The 17,851-nt window shown below is 38.8% G+C and overlaps 1 pseudogene; it reads left to right on the top strand.

Annotated features, from left to right (window-relative positions):
- Positions 1-1,379: 1,379 nt before the first annotated feature.
- On the top strand, positions 1,380-4,024 carry LOC109688907 (WD repeat and SOCS box-containing protein 1-like; annotated as a pseudogene).
- The last annotated feature ends 13,827 nt before the right edge of the window (positions 4,025-17,851 follow it).

The following is a 17,851-nucleotide window of genomic DNA, read 5'->3' as shown; positions in this document are numbered from 1 at the left end:
GCTCAATATCACAAAATCTGAGGAAAATGCAAACTAAAACCATACAGAGGATATGGACTTACTCCAATTAGATTGTGTTTTTATTGCACAGCTTTCCATTGCTGTAACAAAATACCCGACATGGTCAACTTAAAGGAGGAAAGATTTATTTTGGCACATTTCAGAGGTTTCAGTTCAGGCTCACTTGACTCCATTGTTTCTGGGACTTGGTGAGGCAGAGCATCATGGTATAGGGTTGTGTGGCAGAGGAGGCTGCTCACCCCATGGCAGCTCAGAAGCAGAAGAGAGAGGAAGGGACTGAGACCAAGACACATTATCCCCAAGGGCATGCCCCATACTTCAACTAAGTCCTAACTTTTAAGTTTCCATCTTTTTCTAATAGCTCATCAAATTATGAATTTATTGATGGATTAACCCATTGATGAGGTCATAGTCCTCATCATCCAGTCATTTCCCAAAAGTCTGACCTCTGAAAACATTGCTTCATTGTGGACCAAGCCCTCCTTGTGAGCCTTTGGGGAACATTTATGACCCAAACCATAACAGTCCTTTATTAAAAAGACCAAACATAACAAATACTGACAATAATGCGTAAAAAAGGAACTCTCGTACATTGTTGATTATATATATTTTTAAAATAGGAAGTTGAGGGAAAAAAAGGGTTAGGAAGAACTGTCTACATTGCTAGCATCTGATTTAGCAGTCAATTTGCTCTTCTTTAGTCAAGAAGTTAGTGGAGGCAGAGCAAGATTTGGGGTAGAAGCTTTTTCCATCTGACTGAGAAGAGTCAGGGTAACAAAGGAGAGACTATATTTAGAGAGAAAGAAAGGAGGAGGACTATGAACCATGAAAGAAAGACGGGACAGCTGAAATGCATAGAGAAGCAGAAAGGTGACAGAGTAAATTAGGACACAGTTTATAGCTCCAGTCCTGGCCCCCCATGGGGGGAGGGGAAGCCAAAGCCTCCACTACAAAATAAACTAGGTGGCCTTGGCAACAGACTGGGAAACAGTTGTGAGACAAATCCACACTTCCCACAAGCCTTAAACCCAGAGTGGGATTTGGTGGGACAGTCATTCCCCTGGTATGACAGGGAGTCTCAGACAAGAAAGATATTCTTGAGAGCACCTGCCTAGCAAACACAAGGCCCTCAGTTCAAATCCCAGTTCTGCCAAAAAAAAAAAAAAGACATCTTTTTGTTCCCCACATCTTAGAGAGTTGTACCAAGGCACCATCTTGATAGAGGGCCTTTTGTTTGAGACTTAACTACTCAGAGGTCTTGAAAACAAAGAATATCATGATTCAGGGAGTCTTGGGACACCAGCCACACTGTCTAGAGACAGCCACCAGAGGTGTCCTGGAGAGGGAGAGGGTCTGACATGGATCCACTGACCTTGGGCAGTGGAGGGTGTAGTGGCTGGTGCTCTGCCTTCACTGGTAAGAGCAAGTTTCATTGCCTGAGGCTCACAATGAAAGTAGAGCAAGCTTGTGGCTAGAGGAGTGCTCTGTCTCTAGGTGCTGTCTGCTGGCCACAGGGTGTTTTCTGCCAGACAGGGTTTGAGGTTGAGCTACTCAAGAACTTGAAAATCAAGGAAAGGTATATCTCAAGGACTCTTGGGACAGCTTGTTACAGTGTCTGGTTGAGCAACAACCATAAAATGTGGTCAGGTGAGGGAGAGTCTGACATGGCTTCGTAGAAGTTTAGAAACAAGGAGCTCCAGCAATGAAGGACAAGCTAAGTACTGTTGCCTGAGGATCACTGTGAAACAGCCCCAAGCCCACGGCTGCTGGCAGTGCTCATCCTCCAGGATCTGTCTGCCAGCTGTGAGTATTCACTACCCACAGCTCAGAGCTCAGAGCACAGGAACCTAAGGATCACGTGATCTTCCCTAGCCTCCTCCTTCCCACAGGGCAATGAACTTCTGCGAAGACTCTAAAAGCACTGAGACCTCTAAGCAGAGTTCTTGCATCCCTCAGTTCACCACCACCAGTAGAGAACTCAGTGCTCTGTTTGCTTCCCCCACTATTGAACACAATTAGGGATCAACCTTAGGCTTGCACACATGCTGCCTTGGAGACACAACACAAAGGAGGACCTGACAGCAAGTGGAGAACTGACCCACAGACTAAAAAGCTTGGTGTGGCTAGCAGCAGCTTCCAGTCCACAAAGAAGGGAGGCCTCTGAGCATCACAGAAGTGAACATTTGACCAGCCCCAACCTCAATCCACATATAACACCAAGCCATACAAGGGACTTCATCTAAATTTCCTCGGAGTAGTGCTAGATATCAGGCCTGGTTCTCTGAGCATGCAGACTGAAGTTTGATTACTGGGCTATCCACCAGTCCATGGGTGAGAAGCTATGCTACAACGCTGCCTAACTATTGAGAACACATCAACTGAAAAACTACAGGTGACTAAAACTTCTAACAACCATGTGGCCTCAAGGCAAAAATCCCAATGCAGAAATACAAGAGGTCCCAGTGTCTCGCTTGCTGTCTGCTGTGCTAAGTGGCCCTTTTAGTCCCTAGGCGGAAGGCAGCATATCGGGTCTTTGTGTTTGACTCCCTAGTTTGGTCCAAGACCTTCCGGCGTTTTCCCGGGGCAGCCAGCAGAAGCCGAAGCGGCCGTCCCCACCCCTCCCCTGTGTCCCCTGGCCCCCGAGGGACTGAGCTCGAGTCACGCCCCTCGGCGCTTCTCTTTTCTCTTCTCTGTTGTTGCGTCCGTCCGCATGGAGTCCCCGGAATCAGACGGTGCCCCACAGATGGCCAGCTTTCGCCCGAGGTCAGCGAGAGAGAGATGGTGAGAGCACGTACTATAGTGAACTTTTAGCTCCAGCAGCTCCTTTCGACAGGAAATGTGGTCGTGAAAACTGGACTGGTGCTTTTGCTCCAGATGGTTCATATTTTGCCTGGTCACAAGGATAGCACAGTGACGCTTGTTCCATGGTCCCGGTGCCTTAAGAACGTTCTCTTGCTTGGCACCAAGAATGTTACCAATTCAAGCAGTTGAAGATTGTCAAGACAAAATAGTGATGGTGCTCAGAAAAATAAGCTTCGTGAGCATATTCTAGACTGTGCAGATACAGTTTGGAGTCTTGCTTTCGGGTCTTCAGTTCCAGAAAAACAGAGCCGCTGTGTAAATATTGAATGGCATCGATTCAGAGTTGGACAGGATGAGCTACTCCTCGCCACAGGATTAAACAATGGTCGCATCAAAATATGGGATGTTCACACAGGAAAACTCCTCCGTAATTTGGTGGACCATACTGAAGTGGTGAGAGATTTAATTTTTGCTCCGGATGGAAGCTTGATCCTAGTGTCAGCTTCAAGAGACAAAACCCTCAGAGTGTGGGACCTGAAAGATGATGGAAACAGATGAAAGTATCGAGGGGGCATCCGAACTGGGTGTACAGATGCGCGCTCTCTCCTGACTCTTCCATGCTGTGTTCAGTTGGAGCCAGTAAAGCAGTCTTCCTTTGTAATATGGATAATACAGCATGATACGGAAACTAGAAGGACACCATCGTGATGTTGTAGCTTGTGATTTTTCTCCTGATGGAGTATTACTGGCTACTGCATCCTATGATACTCGAGTGTGTATCTGGGATCCACATAATGGAGACATTCGAATGGAATTTGGGCACCTGTTTCCCCCACCTACTCCGATATTTGCCGGAGGAGCAAATGATTGATGGGTACGATCTGTATCTTTTAGTCATGATGGACTCCATATTGCAAGCCTTGCTGATGATAAAATGATGAGGTTCTGGAGGAATGATGAGGATTATCCAGTACAAGTTGCACTTTTGAGCGATGGTCTTTGCTGTGCCTTTTCTACTGGTGGCAGTGTTTTAGCTGCTGGAACACAGGATAGAAGTGTATATTTTTGGGTCAGTCCAAGGCAAGTTCCTAGCCTTCAACATTTATGCCACATGCCAATCTGGAGAGTAATGTCCATCCAAAAAGTCGAGGACCTGCCACTTCCTTCCAAAGTTTTGGAATTTCTTTCTTATTTTATTTAGAAGACACTGCCTTCCCCAATGTGGGGACTGACAGGATACACTTCACACAAACTCCAGGCTTTACTGACTTCAAGTATCTGTTTTTAAAGGGTTAGAAAATTTATTTAAATTGATACATTCTTGTACTTCGCTTTCATTAATCAAGCTTTTAGAATATTATTTATATACCATACAAGAAATATTTCTGAACATATCAAATGTAATTTTTTTAAAGATCAACTGTGAAAACATACATAACATGTATATATTCAGGCATAAGCTGCTATGTGTTGAATGGACCCCTCTGCTTTTTTAATTTTTAGTTTTGACTGTATGTAATGCTTCAGTACAGCCACAATATATAGCTGTGTTGTAAAAGTAGAAGGAATTTTTTTAAAAGTAGATGATAAATAATTAATTTACAAATGCTGAATTGCCTTAATACAAAACGAATTTCGTCAGGGGGAGGGTGACTAACCTGTAATTGAGACTATTTTTATATAGGGAAAGGATTTCATTTTCCTTAGGCATGGTGTCTGACAGGTGGAGTTCAAATGTGACATTATTTACAAAATAAATAAATAAGAAAAAGGGTGTCTTCTCCCCCCACCCCTCCATACTGCTGTGGGCCTTAATTTTGGAAAGCAGCTTATATCTTACCCTGTTATATAAAGTATTACACATTTTTGCCAGTTTGAAAGATACATCTACTGTATTATTGCTAAATATTTTGTTTATACTAAGAGACAATTATTTTAAGACCATGTTTTTGCTGTTTGTTTTTAACACATATTTTGTGTTTCTGTAAAAGATGATATTGGTGGGCTGGTGGAGAGGCTCAAGTGTTAAGAGAGCCTGCATATTATTTTTTTAAAAAAAGTGCCTGCATAGCAAACATCAGGCCCTGAGTTCAAACCCCAGTGCCACCATAAAAAAGATATTAGTGACTTGCCAAAGAGAAGCAATGTGGTTTATCTACTTTTGCCTTCTGTTATTTATCTTATCCGCAGTTATCAAGGATATATATTTTTTGTTGAGTTTTTTAATTAAAGACTTGTAAAAAGAGTGTATTGGATTTTTTTTTTTTTTGTGAGACTGGAGTCTGAACTCCCACTTGCAAAACAAGTACTCCACTGCTTGCCTCCAATTTGTTTTACTGTGGTTATTTTGGAGATGGGAGTCTCATGACCAGGTGGCCTCAAACCACAATCCTTTCAGTCTCTCAGTCTCCCAAATTCCTGGGAGAATAGGTATGGGCCACCAGTGCCCTTACTTGTTTTGTAAGTAAGTTTGGTGGAGGATGTGGGGTGCTTCGTCTCTCTCCATTGTAAGATTGATGGAGGGCCACAAGCAACAATGACAAAGAAGCAGTGCAACAGTAGAGCATTGCTTTTGTTCTGAGGCAGCTGTTGTAGTAAAGCTTATTAATTAAAAGCACCTAAAACTGTAGAACAGATTACTTTTGGGAGTATCGACATTTTTACTATGTTGATTCTACCAATCCATGAGCATGGGAGATCTCTCCACTTTCTATAGTCTTCCTCAATCTCTTTCTTCAGAAGTGTATAGTTTTCCTTGTAGAGGTCTTTCACATCTTTTGTTAGGTTTACACCTAGGTATTTGATTTTTTTTGAGGCTATTGTAAATGGAATTGTTTTCATACATTCTTTTTCAGTTTGCTTATTGTTAGTGTATAGAAATGCTAATGATTTTTCTATGTTGATTTTATATCCTGCTACCTTGCTATAGCTATTGATGATGTCTAGAAGCTTCTGAGTAGAGTTTTTTGGGTCTTTAAGGTATAGGATCATGTCATCTGCGAATAGGGATATTTTGACAGTTTCTTTACCTATTTGTATTCCTTTTATTCCTTCTTCTTGCCTAATTGCTCAGGCTAGGAATTCCAGTATTATGTTGAATAGGAGTGGAGATAGTGGGCATCCTTGTCTGGTTCCTGATTTTAGAGGGAATGGTTTTAGTTTTTCTCCGTTAAGTATAATGCTGGCTGTAGGTTTGTCATATATAGCTTTTATAATGTTGAGGAACTTTCCTTCTATTCCTAGTTTTCTTAGAGCTTTTATCATGAAATGATGTTGGATCTTATCAAAAGCTTTTTCTGCATCTATTGAAATGATCAAGTGGTTTTTTACTTTGCTTCTGTTAATGTGGTTTATTACGTTTATTGATTTTCGTATGTTGAACCACCCCTGCATCCCTGGGATGAAGCCTACTTGGTCGTGGTGAATAATCTTTTTGATGTGTTGCTGAATTCGGTTTGCCATTATTTTGTTGAGGATTTTTGCATCAATGTTCATTAAGGAGATTGGCCTATAGTTCTCCTTTTTGGAGGTATCTTTGCCTGGTTTTGGGATAAGTGTAATACTGGCTTCATAAAATGTGTTTGGCAGTTTTCCTTCCCTTTCTATTTTGTGGAAAAGTAATCTACATGTTTAATGCAATTCCCATCAAAATTCCAATGACATTCATTAAAGAGATTGAAAAATCTACTGTTAAATTTATATGGAAACACAAGAGGCCACGAATAGCCAAGGCAATACTCAGTCAAAAGAACAATGCAGGAGGTATCACAATACCTGACTTCAAACTATATTACAAAGCAATAACAATAAAAACAGCATGGTACTGGCACAAAAACAGACATGAAGACCAGTGGAACAGAATAGAGGACCCAGATATGAAGCCACACAACTATAAGCAACTTATCTTTGACAAAGGAGCTAAAAATATACGATGGATAAATAGCAGCCTCTTCAACAAAAACTGCTGGGAAAACTGGTTAGCAGTCTGCAAAAAACTGAAACTAGATCCATGTATATCACCCTATACCAAGATTAACTCAAAATGGATCAAGGATCTTAATATCAGACCCCAAACTCTTAAGTTGATACAAGAAAGAGTAGGAAATACTCTGGAGTTAGTAGGTATAGGTAAGAACTTTCTCAATGAAACCCCAGCAGCACAGCAACTAAGAGATAGCATAGATAAATGGGACCTCATAAAACTAAAAAGCTTCTGTTCATCAAAAGAAATGGTCTCTAAAATGAAGAGAACACCCACAGAGTGGGAGAAAATATTTGCCAACTATACATCAGACAAAGGACTGATAACCAGAATATACAGGGAACTTAAAAAACTAAATTCTCCCAAAACTAATGAACCAATAAAGAAATGGGCACGTGAACTAAACAGAACTTTCTCAAAAGAAGAAATTCAAATGGCCAGAAAACACATGAAAAAATGCTCACCATCTCTAGCAATAAAGGAAATGCAAATTAAAACCACGCTAAGATTCCACCTCACCCCTGTTAGAATAGCCATCATCAGCAACACCACCAACAACAGGTGTTGGCGAGGATGCGGGGAAAAAGGAACCCTCTTACACTGTTGGTGGGAATGTAGACTAGTACAACCACTCTGGAAGAAAATTTGGAGGCTACTTAAAAAGCTGGACATCAATCTACCATTTGATCCAGCAATACCACTCTTGGGGATATACCCAAAAGACTGTTACTCCAGAGGCACCTGCACATCCATGTTTATTGCAGCACTATTCACAATAGCCAAGTTATGGAAACAGACAAGATGCCCCAGCACTGACGAATGGATTAAGAAAATGTGGTATCTATACACAATGGAATTTTATGCAGCCATGAAGAAGAACGAAATGTTATCATTCGCTGGTAAAGGATGGAATTGGAGAACATCATTCTGAGTGAGGTTAGCCTGGCCCAAAAGATCAAAAATCGTATGTTCTCCCTCATATGTGGACATTAGATCAAGGGCAAACACAACAAGGGGATTGGACTATGAGCACATGATAAAAGCTTTAGCACACAAGGGAGGGGTGAGGATAGGTAAGACACCTAAAAAACTAGCTAGCATTTGTTGCCCTTAACGCAGAGAAACTAAAGCAGATACCTTAAAGCAACTGAGGCCAATAGGAAAAGGGGACCAGGAACTAGAGAAAAGGTTAGATCAAAAAGAATTAACCTAGAAGGTAACACCCACGCACAGGAAATCAATGTGAGTCAATGCCCTGTATAGCTATCCTTATCTCAACCAGCAAAACCCCTTGTTCCTTCCTATTATTGCTTATACTCTCTCTACAACAAAATTAGAGATAAGGGCAAAATAGTTTCTGCTGGGTATTGGGGGGGGAGAGGGAGGGTGCGGAGTGGGTGGTAAGGGAGGGGGTGGGGGCAGGGGGGAGAAATGAACCAAGCCTTGTATGTACATATGAATAATAAAAGAAAAATGAAAAAAAAACTGTAGAACAGAAGAGAGTAACTACTAAGCAAAATTAAAATATGGTTTTTTAGGGAAACTAGCAGGTTTATGGTACACCTTTGTGGTTAAAGTATATATAAGAAAAGTCTAGTGGTCTGGGTCCTTTAAGAAGACAAAAAAACCCCAAACCAAAATTTTATTAGCCTTGTATCATCTTAAAGATTTGCACTGAGATTATTTGAAAGTTCTTAAAGTTAGCTGTGGTAAGGGATTTGAAAAGCATATGGATGTAAGGCATGAATTTGAAAACCAGGAGAAAACTTTTCCAAGAAACTTCCTGAGGGTTATCTATATTTTATAAAAAGTAAAAAGCATTTTACTCTTAAAAAAAAGAAATACAAGAAATATGCAGAAACAAGGCAAAGCCACAGTAACAGATGCTAAGGATAATAAAGTGGTTGAGATCCCAAAGAACTCAAGAGAATAATTACAAGAATTTTCAATGAAATTAAAGAAACTTCTAAATGAATGCAAGGAGAATAAAAATAAACAACTGGATGAAACAAAGAGGAAAATGCAGGATATAGAAGGGGAATCCATAAAGATATAGAAATCCTAAAAAGTATCAAATTGAAATATTAAAAATGAAAGTTCAATATGTCAGAGAAAAAACTTTAACCCCCTTTCTTACTAAAGAAAAATCTCAGTTGAAAGCTTCTCTAGCAGACTGGATCAAATTGAAGGCAGACTATCAGAGCTGAAAGACAAGGTAGATGTATTAGAGGATTCAGATAAAGATAAAGAAGTACAAACAGAACATTCAGGTCCTCTGAGAAATCATTAAAAAACTAAACCTATGATTCATGTGCAGAAGGGGAAAAGGTGCAAGCAAAAGGCATCAGTGACATGTTCTAGACTGGGAACATGGCTCAAGTAGCAGAATGCCTGCCTAGCAAGCACAAGACCCTGAGTTCAAACACTAGTATCACAAAAAAAAAAAAAGCAAAATACATATTCAATAAAATAATCAGAAAATTTCCCAACTCTTGAGAAAGAGACAGGAATTCAGATACAAGATGCTTTTAGGATACCCAACAGACAAGATCAGAAAAGAACCTCTGCAAGGCATATCATAGTTAAAACATAAAGTATACATAGAAAGTAAAGAATATTGAAGCTGCAAGAGAGAAGTGCAAAGTCACATATAAAGGCATCAGAACAACAGATTTCTCAACAGAAACTCTAAATGTAAGGAGGACGTGGACTTATGTACTTCAAACCCAAAAGAAAATAACTGCCAACATACTTCATAATCAAAGGAAAAATTTTAAAAATCCATGATAAACAAAAACTAAATCAATTCTTGACCAGTAGACCAACACTGCAGAAGATATTTAAAGGAATCTTAGACACAGAAGAGGAAGACACACAAACATGAATATATGGCAAAGGATAATTTCTCACTAGACAAGTAAACACGCAAATGAGGATTAGGAAAGAAACATTACAAAAACAACAAAATGACACTAATTGCTACATATCTTTCAATAATTATTCCAAATGTTTATGGTCTCAATTCTCTAATTAAAAGACACAGACTGGCAGGTTTGATGAAAAAAACAAGACCCAGCCATTTCTTGCTACAAGAAACACACCTTGCTAGCAAAGACAAACACAGGCTTAAAGGAAAAGGATGGAATAAGATTGTCCAAGCAAATAGAGTCCAAAAGCAAGAAGGAATAGCTGTACTCACATCTGACAAAGGACACTTCAAACCAAAATTAATCAGAAGAGACAAAGAAGGTGACTTCATATTGACAAAGGGAACACTCCATCAAGACGAGATGACAATTGTAAACATATACAGACCAAATGTTGGTACATCCAGTTTCATAAAACAAGTGCTATTGATATAAAAGAACTGATAGAACCCAACACAATAGAGTAGGTGTCTTCCATACCCCACTCTTTCCAATAGATAGGTCATCTAGACCAAAACAAATCAACAAAGAAGCTTTAGAATTAAATAATATTATAGATCAAATGCACATAACAGACATCTACAGATTCCATCCTATAGCAGAAGAGTATACATTCTTCTCAGCAGCCTATGAAACTTTCTCCACAATAGGTATTCTAGAACATATAGCAAGTCTTAACAAATATTTAAAAATTGAAATAACCTTCAGTATTTTATCATCAGATCACAATGGAATAAAACTAGAAATCAACAGCAAAGGAAACCACAGAAAATATTTAAACACATTGAGAGTGGGTCATTAAAGAAATAAGAACGAAAATAAAAAGCTTCCTAAAATCAAATGAAAATGGAAAAACAACTCACCAGAACCTTTAGGACACAGCAAAGGCAGAGGAAATTTTATAGCTATGAGTACCTAAGTTGAAAAATCAGAGACATATCAAGTGAATTACCTAATGAGACACCTCAAACTCTAAAAAAAACAAGCCAAACCTAAAATTAGTATATGGAAAGAAATAATAGAAATCAAGACCAAAATTAATGAAATGGAGACAAAAAATACAAAGAATCAATGAAACAAAACATTCATTCTTTGAAAAGATAAACAAGCTTGACAAACCCTTAGCCGAACTAACCAAAAGAAAGAGGGAGAAGACCCAAATTAATAAGATTAGAGTTTAAAAAAAAGCAAATACCAAAAACATTCAGAGAATCACTGGGGAATGCTGCAAAAACCTATATTCTAATAAATTGAAAACTGTAGAAGAAATGGGTGAATTTCTAAACACATATGTTCTACCTAAATGGATCCAAGAGGATATCAGTCACTTAAACAGATGTATAATGAATAATGAGACTGAAGCAATAATAAAGATTCCCCCAACAAAGGAGATTCCAGGATCAGATGAATTCACCATCAAATTCTATCAAACCTTTAGGGAAACATTAACATCAATGCTCCTCAAACCATTTCATATAATAGAAAGAAAAGGGACACAATCAAACTCATTCTATGAAGTCAGTCTTACCCTGATTCTAAGATTGGATAAGGACACATAAAAATAAAGAACATTATAGACCAATTTCCTTGATGAATATTAATTCAATAAATCCAAATTTAACAGCATATTAAAAAGATCATGTTCCATGATCAAGTTGGTTTCACTGCAGGGATGCAAGGATGGTTCAGCACACACAAATCAATAAACATAATACAGCATATAAACAGAATAAAAGACAAAAATATCATCTCAATAGATACAGAATAATTCAATATGTCTTCATGAGAAAAGGTTTGAAGAAACTAGGAATAGAAGGAATTTACATCTACATAATAAAGGCTATCTACACAAACCTGTAGCTAACATCATAATAAATGGAAAAACTCAATTTCCTCCTAAAGTTAAGAATGAGACAAAGGTGTCCACACTTTCCATTCTTACTTAAAATAGTAATTGAATTACTAGCCCAAGGTCATAAGGCAATGAAAAGAAATGGGATACAAATAGCAAAGGAAGATGTCAAAGTATCCCTGTTTTTAGTTGTATGATCCTATACTTAAAAGATACAAAAGACTCCATCAAAGGGAAAAAAAAATGAAAGAGAAAAAGAAACCTCTTGATCAACACAGCAATACTATGAAACACTGTGCATATTAAAGAGGCCATGCACAGGAAGGGTAGCTATCTTTATCTCAAACTAGCAAAAATGTCATGTTTTCTTTTTATCTTTTCTCTTTTGCACAACTGGAGAACAGGAGGGCAGGACAGGTCCTGCCCAGTGGGTAGGGCTGGCACCCATGGGAGGGAGATGGTGGGGAAAGGGCATAGGAGAGTGAATACAGTGTAAAAAATGTGTGCACAAGCATGAAATGCAAAAATGATACCTATAAAAAGAAAAAAAAAACCCTCTGGATCTAATAAGCATTTGTTTTTATTTTTGGTAATGGTGGTACTGGTGTTTGAATTCAGGGCATCCCTCTTGCTAGGTAGGTGCTCTACAGCTTGAGCCATGCCCTCAACCCTTTTGTTGCTTTAGTTATTTTTTAATAGGGTCTCACATTTATGCACAGGGTAGCCAGGACCATAATTCTATTTACGTTTCCCACATAGTTAGAATGACAGATGCATGCCACCATACCTAGTTTTGGTGGGGATTTTGGTTTTGTTTTGTTGTTTATTTTTTGAGATGGGTTCTTGTGACGTTTTTGCCTGGGCTGACCTCAACCACAATGCTCCTAATCTTCACCTCCCAAGTAGATAGAATTACCAGCATGAGCCATCACGTCTGATTTGATAAACACTTTTGGCAAAGTAGCAAGATACAATATTAATGTAAAAAAAATCAATAGCTTTTCTAAACATACAACAACACATGGTCTGAGAAAGAAATCAGGAAAACAATTCCACTCACAATATCTTGAAAAAAAAAAAACAACCTAGGACTCAACCTAGCTACAAAGGCAAAGGACCTCTATAATGAAAACTATAACCCATCAAAGAAAGAAATTGAAAAAGACACTAGAAAATGGAAAGACTGCCATGTTCATGGGTCAGCAGAATTAATACTGTGAAAATGACTATACTACCAAGAGTAATCTACAGATTCAATATATCCCTATCAAAATCTTAGTGTCATTTTTCTCAGAAATAGAAAAGTCCATCTTAAAATTTTTTTTCCTTTCTTTTTTTTTTCTTTTATTATTCATATGTGCATACAAGGATTGGTTCATTTCTCCCCACTCCATCTTAAGATTTATATGGAATCACAAAAGACCCTGAATAGTCAAAGCAACCCAGAGTAATAAGAGTAATGCAGGAGGTAACACAATACCTAACACAAACAGCATGGTTCTGCTCCCCCCCCACCCAAAGACACACAGACCAATGGAATAGAACAGAAGTTCCAGAAATAAACTCACATAACTACAGTCATCTGCTATATGACAAAAGAGCCAAAACCACGCTGGAGAAAAGACAGCCTCTTCAAGTAATGGGGTTGGGAAAACTGGATATTCACATCCAGAAGACTGAAACTAGATCCTTATCTCTCACCCTGTACATAAATAAATTCAAAATATATCAGAAATCTTAATATAAGACCTGAAACTTTGAAACTACTAGGGGGAAACACTTGTAGATATAGGCATAAGTAATGACTTTCTGAATAGACTGACTGCTCAGGAAATAAGAGCAAGAACTGACAAATAGGATTACATCAAATTAAAAAGCTTCTGCACATCAAAGGAAAAAAATTGCCAGAATGAAAAGACAACCCACAGAATTCGAGAAAAATCTATTCATTGGATAAGGGATTAATATTCAGAATATATAAAGAGCACAAACAATTAAACACCAAAAGAACAATCTAATTAAAACAGGCAAAAAAATTGGACAGTTCTCAAACATACAAGTGACTAATAAATAAATGAAGAAAATTTCAATAGCTATAGCCATAAATTGAATGCAGATCAAAATGACGCTGTTATTTCATCTCACACCAGTCAGAATGACTGGGCTAGGAACATGGCTCAAGTGGTAGAGTATTTGTCTAGCAAACACAAAAGCCCTGAGTTCAAACTCCACTACCAGAAAAAAAAAGAAAAGAAAAAAACTAACAACTGCTGGTGAGAATGAGCAGAAAAAGGAACCTTTATATACTTTTGGTGGGAATGCAAATTAGTATAGCCACTATGGAAATCAGTATGGAGGTTCTTCAAAAAAGAAAAAATAAACTACTGCAATACCACTTTTGGGCATAGAGCCAAAGGAATGCAAGTCAACATATAATAGAGATAGTGGCACACCTATGGTTACTTATGTGCCCAACAACTGACAAATGAGTTTTAAAAAAATTGGTACATAAGCACAGTGAGTATTTTTTAGCAATAAAGAGGAATGAAATTGTGTCTGTTGTGGGAAAGTAAATGGAATTGTAGATCATGTTGAACAAGACAGGCCAAGCTCAAAAAGGCAAATATTATGTTTTCTCTCATATATGGAATCTAGACCTTAGTAATAATGATATTACATAATTGTAAAAAGGGTCTGTTTGAGGGAAACCAGTAAGAGGAGGAAAGGGGAAAGGAGGGGTGATGGGGTGAATATAAATAATCCAAGTACATTATATGTATATGAAAATAGCATAATTAAACCTACTAAAAACTGTTAAAAGGGAGGGAGAAGAAGGAGGGAGGACAGTTTAGAAAGAGTAATAGAAAGGGTGAATTTGATCACATTATATGTTTCCATGTATGTAAGCAGCACAACAAAACCCCTTTGTACAATTAATTTAATGCTAATGAAAACAATATGGAGCTTCTTCAAAACCTAGAAGCGAGCTGGGTGCTAGTGTCTCACACCTGTGATCCTAGCTACTTGGGAGACTGAGATCAGGGGACCAAGGGTCGAGGCAGCTCAGGCAAACATTTCACAAGACCCCCATCTCCATAATATCCAGAGCAAAATGGACAGGAAATGTGGCTCAAGCAGTAGAGCACTCACTTTGAAAACACAAAGCCCTGAGTTCAAACCCCAGTCCCACACACAAAAAAAGTAAAAAGCAGAAGTGGTAGAGCACTTGCCTAGCATTCACAAGCCTCTGGGTTCAGTCCTCAGTACAGGGGGCAAGGGGAAGCCATCTCAAAAACTAGAATACAACTATGACATGATCCAGCAATTCCACTACTGGGTATATACCCAAAGGAAATGAACTCAGTGTCTGAGAGGAATATACATCTGCACTCACATGTTTGTGGCAGGACTATTTATAATAGCAATATTTACAACAGCCAAGATAGGGAATTAACGTAAGTGTCCAACAACAGATGAGTAGATAAAGAAAATGTGGTGTATTTATACCATGAGATATTACTTGGCCATAAAAAGAGTGAAATCCTGTCATTTGTGACTACATGGATGGAACTGGAAGATGTTATGTGGAGTGACAAAAGCCAGGCACAGAAAGGCAAATGCCATGTGACCTCACTCATATGTGGAATCTAAAAAGTTGATCTCATAGAAGTAGAAAGTAAAATAGTGTTTTCAAAGATGGGGAAGAGAGGAGGAGAAGGCAGGGATGGAGAGGAGATGGGTTGACAGGTACAGGAGTGCACATGGGTAGGAGAAAGATTTTTTTGTAATGCTCTATAACGCTGTATGGCAAATATGGCTGACACAACTAATTGTATTTTTCAAAATGGTTAGTAGATAGGATTTTGAATATCTCCAAGACAAAGGAATGATAAATATTTGAGGTGATGGATATGCCAATACCTGGTCTGATCATTACACATTGTGTACATGTGTTGAAATATCACACGGTGCTTCCACAGATATGTACTACTTTGTGGCAATTAAATATTCAAAATATTTTCAAATCTAAAAAATCAAAAGTTTTCTCTAAATAAAAATATGGAATTTTTCAAAGCAGAATTCAGCAGCTAACATTTTTATCAGAAATCCCCATGATGTTTGGACATACGTGAATGTTGGGAGATTAGGATGACTTCATTTTTGTGACTGAGATTTCTTTTCCTAGAGCTGGAATTACAGACCACGCTTCTGAAGGGCAGCACGAAAGTTTACTATTCATTCTATTTTGTTTTAAATGAATAGAGAAAATTTTATGCACCTAAAGCACTCCCAGAATGCTAGAAATTAATCATCATTTTGCTAGGGGTGTGTGTGAAATTTTGGGCTTTATATTTTGTTGATTTCTTTGTTCCTTAGGATGAAAGCTCACTGGTTCTATTCCAGAGCTCACAATTGATGAATCATTTGCCCAATTATGTCCCAAAATATCCAAAGAAATACCGGTGTGAAATGTCATTTTTCCCTTCTCTGAAACTGCTCCCTTTATCATACAAAATGTTGGAAATTTAGGGTTATACGTTAAAGAATTTTTTCCAAATACATAAATAACTTTATTAATGGGTTAAGATATGTGGTCCATTACAAAATTATGTGACACTTGAATAAGGTCTTATCAAATATTCTGACATATGACCTTTTCTCACTCTTTTCTATCAGAAAGACCTATTAAAACTTACAGGCTTGCACATGTAAAACCCCATGTTCCTAAGTGCCATTTTTACCCAAATCCACTTTCAGGTAAGCTGAATGACAAAAGCTCAGCCTTTCTAAAAGGAAGTGAAGAGTTTGGATCCAGTTTCTGTCTGTGGCGCAGTGTGTTCAGTAGAAGTTATAAAGCATGAGTGATGACTCATGTGTCTTCCTCCTTCGTGACTGGCCTGAGAGCTCCGCATCCCCTCTATTTTTTTCCTGTGGCTGCTGAAATAAATTACCAAAGACCAATCACTATCAAACAACAGAAATATATTCCTTCCATTATCTGGAGGTCAGAAATCTGGAATTAGTACCATGGAACCATAACCAAGGTATGCACGGGGCTGTGTTCCCTTTGGAGACTCTAGAGGAAAATTTGTTCCTTTCCTCTTCCCACATCTGTTGGAGGCCAGCATTCCCTGGCACATGGCTGTATCCCTCTGGTCCACAAGGTCAGCACGGATTAGCTGTACTTTGTGCTCAATCACCTTTCCCTTGGTGTGTCTGTGAATCTCCCCTTGCCTCTCTCTTGTAAAGACAAAAGATTATGCTGATTGCACTGAGGGCACACAGAGACAATTCTGAATAATCTCCCCATCTCAAGAACCTTAATTGGATTTTGTCTACAAAGACCTTTTCTTTAAAGTAACATCCACCGATATTAGGACTTGATGTCTTTGGCAAGGTTAGTCAGCCTATCGTATCTCCCGTGCACCAGAATGCTTTGCGCAAGTCAGATCCTAGGAGGCCCAAAGTCTCAGAGAGACTATCTGCACTGCCAGGCTCACTGAAACCTTGGACCACCTCAGAACCCTTCAGAGAATTCTTTTCTTCAGACACAGTCTCTCTATGTAGCCCGGGCTGGCACTGAACTGCAATCTTCCTGCCTCTGCTTCCCAAGTGGTGGTGGGTTTGCAGGTGTGTGCCCAGCTTAGAATACTTTTTCATATATTTCCTATCTCTTTTTTAATCTGAGGTGCACACTAGTTCAGACCCAAACTCCCGAAATATATTTAAATTAACACCGAGTACCAAGCTAGGAAATCAGTCTTGAAAACTTCTCTTGCAACCTTCACTCACTACCCCAGGTATAAAGTGAGAAGAATGTAGCCTATATGTATATTGATATGATGCAGATGGTCTGATGGATGATGACGATGTGTGTTCAATAAATCCCATGCTAGCTACATCAGAAAGGCAAGCAATCCTTAGTTTGGTAATAAGCCAGAAATGTACGTGGCTATTTAAAAGGTACAAAAGAGAGAACTTGCACAGTAGGCCACACTGATGACTAAGGAGAAGACACTTCCTCAGAGGACATGAGCAGGGAGACCCATAGCACCTTTGGGCTCCTGGAGTGCTCATGATGGGCTGCACCAAGTAGGGCCGCAGCTGCCATATGTCTGGAAAAGGAAAACAAAAGAGGCCTATATGTATATTGATATGATGCTTTGCTTGAGTGGAGGGGAGTAAGCTGCACCAAGAGTGATTATTCTGGGCACTGCTGATGTCCTTTAACTTGTGGCAGGCCCTGTTGTGATCGGAAACTGTCAT

The sequence above is a fragment of the Castor canadensis genome, chromosome 4 (assembly GCF_047511655.1).
Source record: "Castor canadensis chromosome 4, mCasCan1.hap1v2, whole genome shotgun sequence".
Lineage (NCBI taxonomy): Eukaryota > Metazoa > Chordata > Mammalia > Rodentia > Castoridae > Castor > Castor canadensis.
Note: the sequence above shows the minus strand (reverse complement) of the source record. Positions and strands in the feature narration are given on the sequence as shown.